Source organism: Nicotiana tabacum, chromosome 8 (assembly GCF_000715075.1).
Source record: "Nicotiana tabacum cultivar K326 chromosome 8, ASM71507v2, whole genome shotgun sequence".
Taxonomy (NCBI): domain Eukaryota; kingdom Viridiplantae; phylum Streptophyta; class Magnoliopsida; order Solanales; family Solanaceae; genus Nicotiana; species Nicotiana tabacum.
The window spans coordinates 198,451,333-198,459,382 of record NC_134087.1 but is presented as its reverse complement, the minus strand read 5'-3'; the positions used below and the strand labels follow the sequence as shown (position 1 = coordinate 198,459,382).

At 36.0% G+C, this 8,050-nt stretch overlaps 1 non-coding gene across 1 annotated transcript; it reads right to left on the bottom strand.

The window, feature by feature from the left end:
- Positions 1 to 6,733: 6,733 nt before the first annotated feature.
- Positions 6,734 to 6,806, bottom strand: TRNAA-UGC (transfer RNA alanine (anticodon UGC)). Its single transcript has one exon. It is a non-coding gene; the product is annotated as a tRNA-Ala (tRNA).
- Positions 6,807 to 8,050: the final 1,244 nt, after the last annotated feature.

The window sequence follows — 8,050 nt, the reverse complement described above, 5'->3', positions numbered from 1 at the left end:
ATGCACGTATATGCATTGAAGTGTCGCTAGAAAAACCTCTCAAAACTCACGTCTTCATTGGCATGCACCGTCAACAAATTCTATATGAAGGCCTCAATATGCTCTGTACATTACATGGATGGCTTGGCCTACTACAAATCTATGCACGTATCCCACACCACTAAGCATAACAACTACCCAAGTTTCAATACTCATACCCATCAACAAACATCATGGTACTACTACTAGCACATCTCAATAACCAACTTCAACACCATCAATGTCAGGGGAAGGCAAGTGGAAAACAGTCCAATTCCCATAAAGACGTACGAGCCAAAGCCCCACAAAAAAAGGACAAGTACCACTGCTACCTCACAACAAAGGACACACTTCATCAGATACTCAGGTGTGCCTACATTCCATGGGGGCTATCACACCAACCACCACAGGTAAGCTCACTAATGCTAACACTCCAAACCCTACTAAAAAAATAAAAGGAAAAGACTACACTACCCCTCCAATTTTTTTTTATCTATTCTATAATAAATTTGCTACAAGATCCTGAAGACAATGACATGCTAGATCAAAACTCGCCTCCGTTAAGCCCATCATACCATCAGTCAAATACTGGGCTAGTTGAACAAATTCTCACAAGCCTAGTTACCCAAGCCAAACAAATAGACACAAACCTGGCCCAACCACCAAATTCCACTAGCTCATCTACGTCAGTATCCAAGTCACCTACTAAAACCTTAATTAACCAACACGTGGCTGATCAACCTACTCATCAATCTCCAAACGACAACTCAGCAATTGCACCGCCCATTCCACCATCCAATACAGTGCAAAATCTCCCTCTTCAAACGACACACCCCATCAATACTCCTACACTACCCAAGAGTTCTGGCTCATCTCCATCTACACATTCCAATAACCCAAATAATCACATCAAGCAAGCCTATGCACCATCACAACCTATAACACTAGGTCAGTCACGTGTTACCTCCTTATCAAATACCCAACCCCAACCCACATCAAATCAACCACACACTTTAGCCTTACAAATTAAGCACGCCACTGCCTCATCATCATTAATCTCCTTACTTAACTCTACTTCTACAAGCAACGAACTACAAAGACTAAAGCACATCATGAACACAACCCCATTAAATTTCAAGTATCGAAGGACGACCTCCTTCACCAACACCAACCTACTACAACACCCAATTATCCTCAACACAATCACCATGAAACCTTTCAACCAAACTCTACAGCCACCACCCATCTACATCTTCCAGTTTCCCCCAATGCAAACTTACCACAATCCTGGCCTGAAATGAGTCTCCAAGAACATGCATTGAAATTTACGATGGAAATAGAGAATCAAGATGTGATAATTATGATTCAAAACCCGGCGTACATAGACCACATAGTTAAGGAAAGGATGAGGTTGGGAATCGACCTTTACAACTAATGTCTATGGGTAATGCATCCACCATCAACCCTACAAAATCACCACTACCACCATTGTACCCACCAACATCTCCACTCCATCCCCACAGCCAATACTCCACACCACCACCACCAATCGACTTTCCATTCTACCCATCTCACTTACCTGCCCACTCCCTTGTTCCATAGATTCAACCAAGAGCAGTGATGAACATACCCTCACCAATCCATGCACAGACATCACTATACCAACCAGTTACACCTCCAATGAGTTCACTACTGTCATCCATTCAACCTCCCAATGAACTAGAAGAAATAGCATAGTTAGAGGTGGCTGCAACAATGGCGGATATAAGGGAAACACGACCCATCCTATGCTTGCTCAACGAGAACAGGTATTACAACCTCAAAGAATAGTATAAAAGAAAAGTAGTAATAATCTACCCATATGAGTTAAAAAGTTGTTTCCTAAATATAAGGCCAACAACCAATCCAAAGGTGGGGAAATATGGAATAATGATGCTTCTATTAATGATCCAGTTGATGGCACAATAGAGGGAGGTGACAACAAACCTTCCATCGCATCAAATACACAGTAGAACTATGCAGTTCATCGTATGGAATTGCTGAGGAGCTCAATCCTCAGGCTTTCACAGGAACTTTAGATCACTTCTCAACTATCATAACCCAACACTAATGGCACTGCTGGAAACTCACCTATAGGATCACACCAGCCTATGTGACAATTTTGGATTTAACAGTATGGCGCAAGCACCTGCAGAAGGCCAGCAGGTGGAATCGCCTTACTATGGCATAATGAACTTCTCAAGCTGGACCAGGTAGGCGTTACACACCAGGAAATACACTCCATTGTCCAGATACCTCCCAACCCCAATACTTGGTTAATTTTCACTATATATGCAAAAAATTGATGTACATGCACGTAACATTCTTTGGGAAAACATGTAAATAATTCATGATACCATACAACTTCCTTGGTTAGTGGGTGGTGATTTTAATAAAATAATAAGAGCTTCTGAAAATTTTGGTGGTAATTCAATTTAATAATAAAAGATGGGATAAATTCTTACGTTGTTTAAATCATTGTCAATTAATTGACCTTGCTATAGAGATAGCAAATACACTTGGACGAATAAACGTATGTTTATAAAAGAATTCTAGAAAGATTAGATAGATGTATGGGAAATTATGAATGGCTTAATAAATTCCTGGATGCTTACATACAACATCTACCCAGAAGACATTCTAACCATTGCCCGTTATTAATTAATCCTCCATAAATTTTTTAAGCGAAACAAAATATTCAGACTTGAAATAATCTGGACTTCACACCCTCAATTCACTTATCTTATTCTTAGAAATTAGACCCCTAATAAGCATATCTTTAATGCCATTGAGGCCTTTACTGCAGATGTACAGGAGTAGAATAAATCAATGTTTGAGAACATTTTAGCTAGAATAAAAGGTATACAAACATCTCCTAAATACCCTACAAGCACCTTTTTATATTATTTAGAAATTGACCTTATAAACAAATACGACAAAATACTTCACCTCAAAGAGGAATTCTGGAAATTAAAATCATGAATAAATTGGTTACAAGATGGAGATGAGAACACAAATTCTTTCACTTATCAACCATCCAACGTAGAAGACATAATTGCATCTCTGTCCTAAAAGACTCAGGGGGTAACTGGGTTTTCGACCAATCAAAAATGAACGAAATGGTAGTCTTATTATCAAAAGCTTTTTACAACAAATCACACTTATTCCTCCAACTCCTACACAGTAACCCTTTACAATCTACTAAATACTAATGATCATCAAATTCTTAATAGATCACTAACTACAAAAGAAATTCATTTTGCTTTAAACTCTTTTAAACCTTTCAACGCACCAGGATCTGATGGATTACATCCATATTTTTACCAAAAGTATTGGACATATACTGCCTCTTCAATAATTTCTTTTTTCCATGATGTCTTCACTTCCAAATACATTCCTCCAATGGTAAACAAAACGTATTTATGTCTCATTCCAAAAATTTTGCATCTATCCTCAATTGCTCAATATCGGCCGATTAGCCTTTGTAACACTCTTTATAAACTAATTGCAAAAATTATAGTAAATATATTAAAGCCTCAATTATATAAGATTATTAGTTCTGAGCAATCTTTCTTTCTCAAAAGTCATTGTGCCTCGGATAATGCAATCATAGTGCAGGAAATCCTCAACCATTTCAGATATAAAAAAGCAAACTTTCTCCTAAAATTAGATCTAGAGAAATCCTTTGATCAAATGGAATGGGCATTCATTAAAGACATATTACATTTCTTTAACTTCCCAACCCCTTTTATCACTCTCGTCATGTCATGCATCATGACTTCAACCATCTCTATTCTATTAAACGGACACCCAACTGAATTTTTCACACCCACCAAGGGACTGCGTCAAGGTGATCCACTTTCTTCCTACATTTTTATTTTATGTATGAAACACTTATCCTGCCAAATTCACACCGCAGTTGATTATAAACTATGGCTGCCTGTACAACTCTCACGTCGAGGACTCTCTATCTCTTCACTTATTATTTGTGGATGATATAACTCTGACATCATGACTCACACCCCAAAGTATTCATGCTATTATTGATATTCTCAACACTTTTACATACCACTCAGGACAAAAAATTAGTTATACAAATAAAAAATATTCTTCTCTAAAAATACCTTTTCTACGAATAAGAAGCTTGTCCTCACTTCTTTTAGTATGCACAAAGGAATCAAATTTGGAAAATATTTAGGCTTTCCTTTTTTTTTTGGCTACCCGTCCAAAGTGATTACCAATTTATTCTTGATAACTTTAAAGCAAGATTCACGGAATGGAAAATTAATATGATACTCTTTCAACACATGTTATATAAATTATAAAACAGCCCCGCAACAACATACAATCAATAAAAAAAATACCAAAGAAACTTCCTGTGGGGCACAACTCAACACAAAAAGAAGCGTCACCTGATTAAATGGAAGACTATACAACAATCAAAGAAAAGGGGTGGAGGTGGGAGGTATTCAAAACATAACTATGAAAAATAATGCTCTACTAGGTGCCTTAGCTTGGAGATTGTTCACATCACCAACAATACAATGGGCTTCTATACTCATCAATAAGTATGCAATAAAAACTAACCATCAACAATTTTCGAATATCTGGAAAGTTGTGAACTTAGGATGACAACTTTGCCAACGCGGAATACTATAGCATATTGCAAACGGCCAACACATTCGATTCTGGACAGAACCTTGGCTTGGGCCAAATATCATACTGTGAAATCAAATTGAAGGCCCATTACCAAATAACGATCAAAACTCAACACTAACACATTAACTAACACACCAAATGATTACTATCAATGATTTACCCTTTGAATTATCAATCAATATAGTAAACAAATTACGTAACATTTATGTACAACCGCTCAACAATCCACAAGCCTATGATAAAATTATCTGGGGGCTAACTCATAATGAAATTTTTTTGCCAAATCCCTGTATAATAATTTACAAACAAATCAAAAAATTACCAACCTTAAATGAATATGGGTTTTAACATTACCACCAAAAATTAGATATTTTTTATGGTTAATTGGGCACAAGCATCTCCCCATAATCGTCTATCTATATAGACTCAACCTTACTACATCACCAATATGTCCTATTTTCCAACAACACAGAGAAACCATTGCCCATATATTATTTAACTGCCAAATACCATATCTATATGGTACACCGTGGGAATCACAAATGATTTCAACACATTTCGAAATAACGACGTCTCACCAATACATGACATTCACGCACTCATAAATTCTACTACATAAGTACCAACACACACACCTAATCCAAATACTCATCCATTTTACACTTTGGCACATCTGGAGAAAATTTTTCCAATACATTGACGTACAACACTCGCTTCAACAAATATTATCTCCTGCCACAGAATATTACTATCTAATCCAAAAAAAATCTCCACAGACACAAATAAGGAAATTGTACATCAAATGGGAACCACCCACTTCCAACACAATTGAACTTAATACAGATGGCTTCTCTAATGCAACACCTCCGGGATATGGGATAGGAGGGGTATTTAGAAACTCCACGGCAACTGGATTCTAGGTTTCACTGAAAGCAGACCCATAGGAGACCCTACTACATTGGAACTCTACGAATTACTCCAAGGCTTACACATTGCATGACAACATAAACTATTACCACTGGAAATCAATGTCGACTCTATTGAGATAATTTTTATGTTAAAAAACGATAACATGCACCACTCATCACTACTGTCTGAATGAAGATACTTGCTACGTCAGCTAGGTAGCCCGCACATCATGCATACATACAGGGAGCAGAACAGAGTTGTTGATAGCTTAGCAAAATATAAAGCATCTATGGATTTAGGAGCAAATATGCATCTACTACTGGAGCCGCCAACTTTTTGCAAAAAGAATTGAGTGCAGACCAACAAGGCATTGTCTATTTAAGAAAAACCTCTACTTCGGCCTAGAGTACTCCTCTAATTTTTGTTTAGATGAACCATCTACCGAATATATTATTGTAGAACTAGATAGACATCAGCACAACAATTTCCCTACATGTTTTTTTTTGTAATACAGGGAACAATATTATCAACGCTCCTTGTAATGTAACCTGTTTCTAATATAATGTCATTTCGTTGGTTGAAAAAAAAAATACTCCCTCCGGTCCAAAATAAGTGATTTTTTTGGCTTTTTTCTTGTGATCCAAAATAAGTGATTTTTCCAGATTTCAAGAATGAATTAATTATTTTTTTCCTATATTGTCCTTGGAGTAAATAGTGTTGGAATATGTGTTAGGAGTATTTATGTGAGATAGTAAAGGTTAATATGGTCAATTCCATTACTAATTAATGCTAAAGGGTGGATTTCTTAATCTGTGTGAAAACATCCAAAAAATCACTTATTTTGGACCGGAGGGAATAGTTGATAAAGAAAGAAAGAACAACTACCTATGATAATTATAGAATAAGAAAAAGCAGAAAACGAAATCCTTTTGCCAAATATAAGTAAACAATTTCACGTTAGATCTTGATTTTTGTGAAGAGGAGTAAAGGCAGCTGGTGTCATCGTAAACTTAAAAGAAGAAAAAAGAAAACTTAAGCATTAATGTCATTTACATGAGATCCTTGAGCTTTATGAGATTAAAATAATGATATCATCAAAAGATTAAAATGGAGATGCGGGGGATCGAACCCCGTGCCTCTCGCATGCAAAGCGAGCGCTCTACCATTTGAGCTACATCCCCAGTTGTCGTATTGTTCGCTTATTGTTTTACCATTACCATCTTTAAACAGAACGTAAAACTAAGAAAATGATTAGACCATGCAGAATTGTCAAACCGATCCAACACATGAAAATCATATGCACCTACTCTCATTCAAAGCCATCAATACATCGAGAGAAAGAAGCTAATATTTAAAGTTTGTGGGTTTTGAAATTGCCACCAAATCATAACTTGTGTTATTTACTAGATTTAAATTAAATATTTATATAAATTTTAATACAAATACAGAAAATAATAAAAAAACTATTTTATTGACTCGTGGATTGTAGCTTCGCCGCTGAATACCTTCATCATTTTCTGATATGAGACATTTCATTTCTTTTTCTATATTTTTCTACCCTTACTTTGTACCTTTGTGAAACTAGTCTGGTATGGTTTTTGTCTAAGATAACTAGTGGTAATGTTGTGTCTTACTATTTCGCTTTTCAGTGTATGACATATTTACTAGCTATCGCTTTTGCTTTGCATCTTTCTTCTGTATTTCATGTTGTTCTTATTTTCCCTATGATTTTTATGGTGATACTAATATTGTCTTCTTTTGTCCTTTTATTTTCTTGAGCCAAGCGTCTTTAGGAAATAGCCTTTCTACTTCTTCGGGGTAGGGGTACGGTCTGTGTACACACTACCCTCCCAAGACCCCACTAGTGAGATTTTATAGGGTTGTTGTTGTTGTTGTTGTCCCTTATTTTTTTTTTTATTTTTTTTTTCCGTTTTACTTACCAAAGATATTATCATTATTGTCTCTCTAGTTTCAAAATTAAGTAATATAGTACATGGAAGATTAATTACATCATGATTTTATCCGGTTTAATTTGATAGTTTCTCTTGGTATCTTAATTTGTGTTAAGTCATTGATCTCATAAATCTAATTTCACTGTCTTTGAATATATATTCTTCGATAAAAAATACATGCGCACCCAATATCTCTGGCTTGAGCTCTCTGCACATACCTACAAACCCTACACAAATTATCTAGAGATAGAAAAAAATATGCTTAGGAAAATACAATTAATCATATTAGCAATAATTTATGTGCATATCACTTGCCGAATAGTAATTTCAAATGGTTCAAGAAATAGCCAATCGTAACTATCTTGACATCACTACGCATATCACATTTTATGCGTCCACCTTTATATTTGTAGGTCTTAAGTTAAGTACTATCACGATCCGAATTTCTCATCCCCGGGAGTCGTGATGGTATC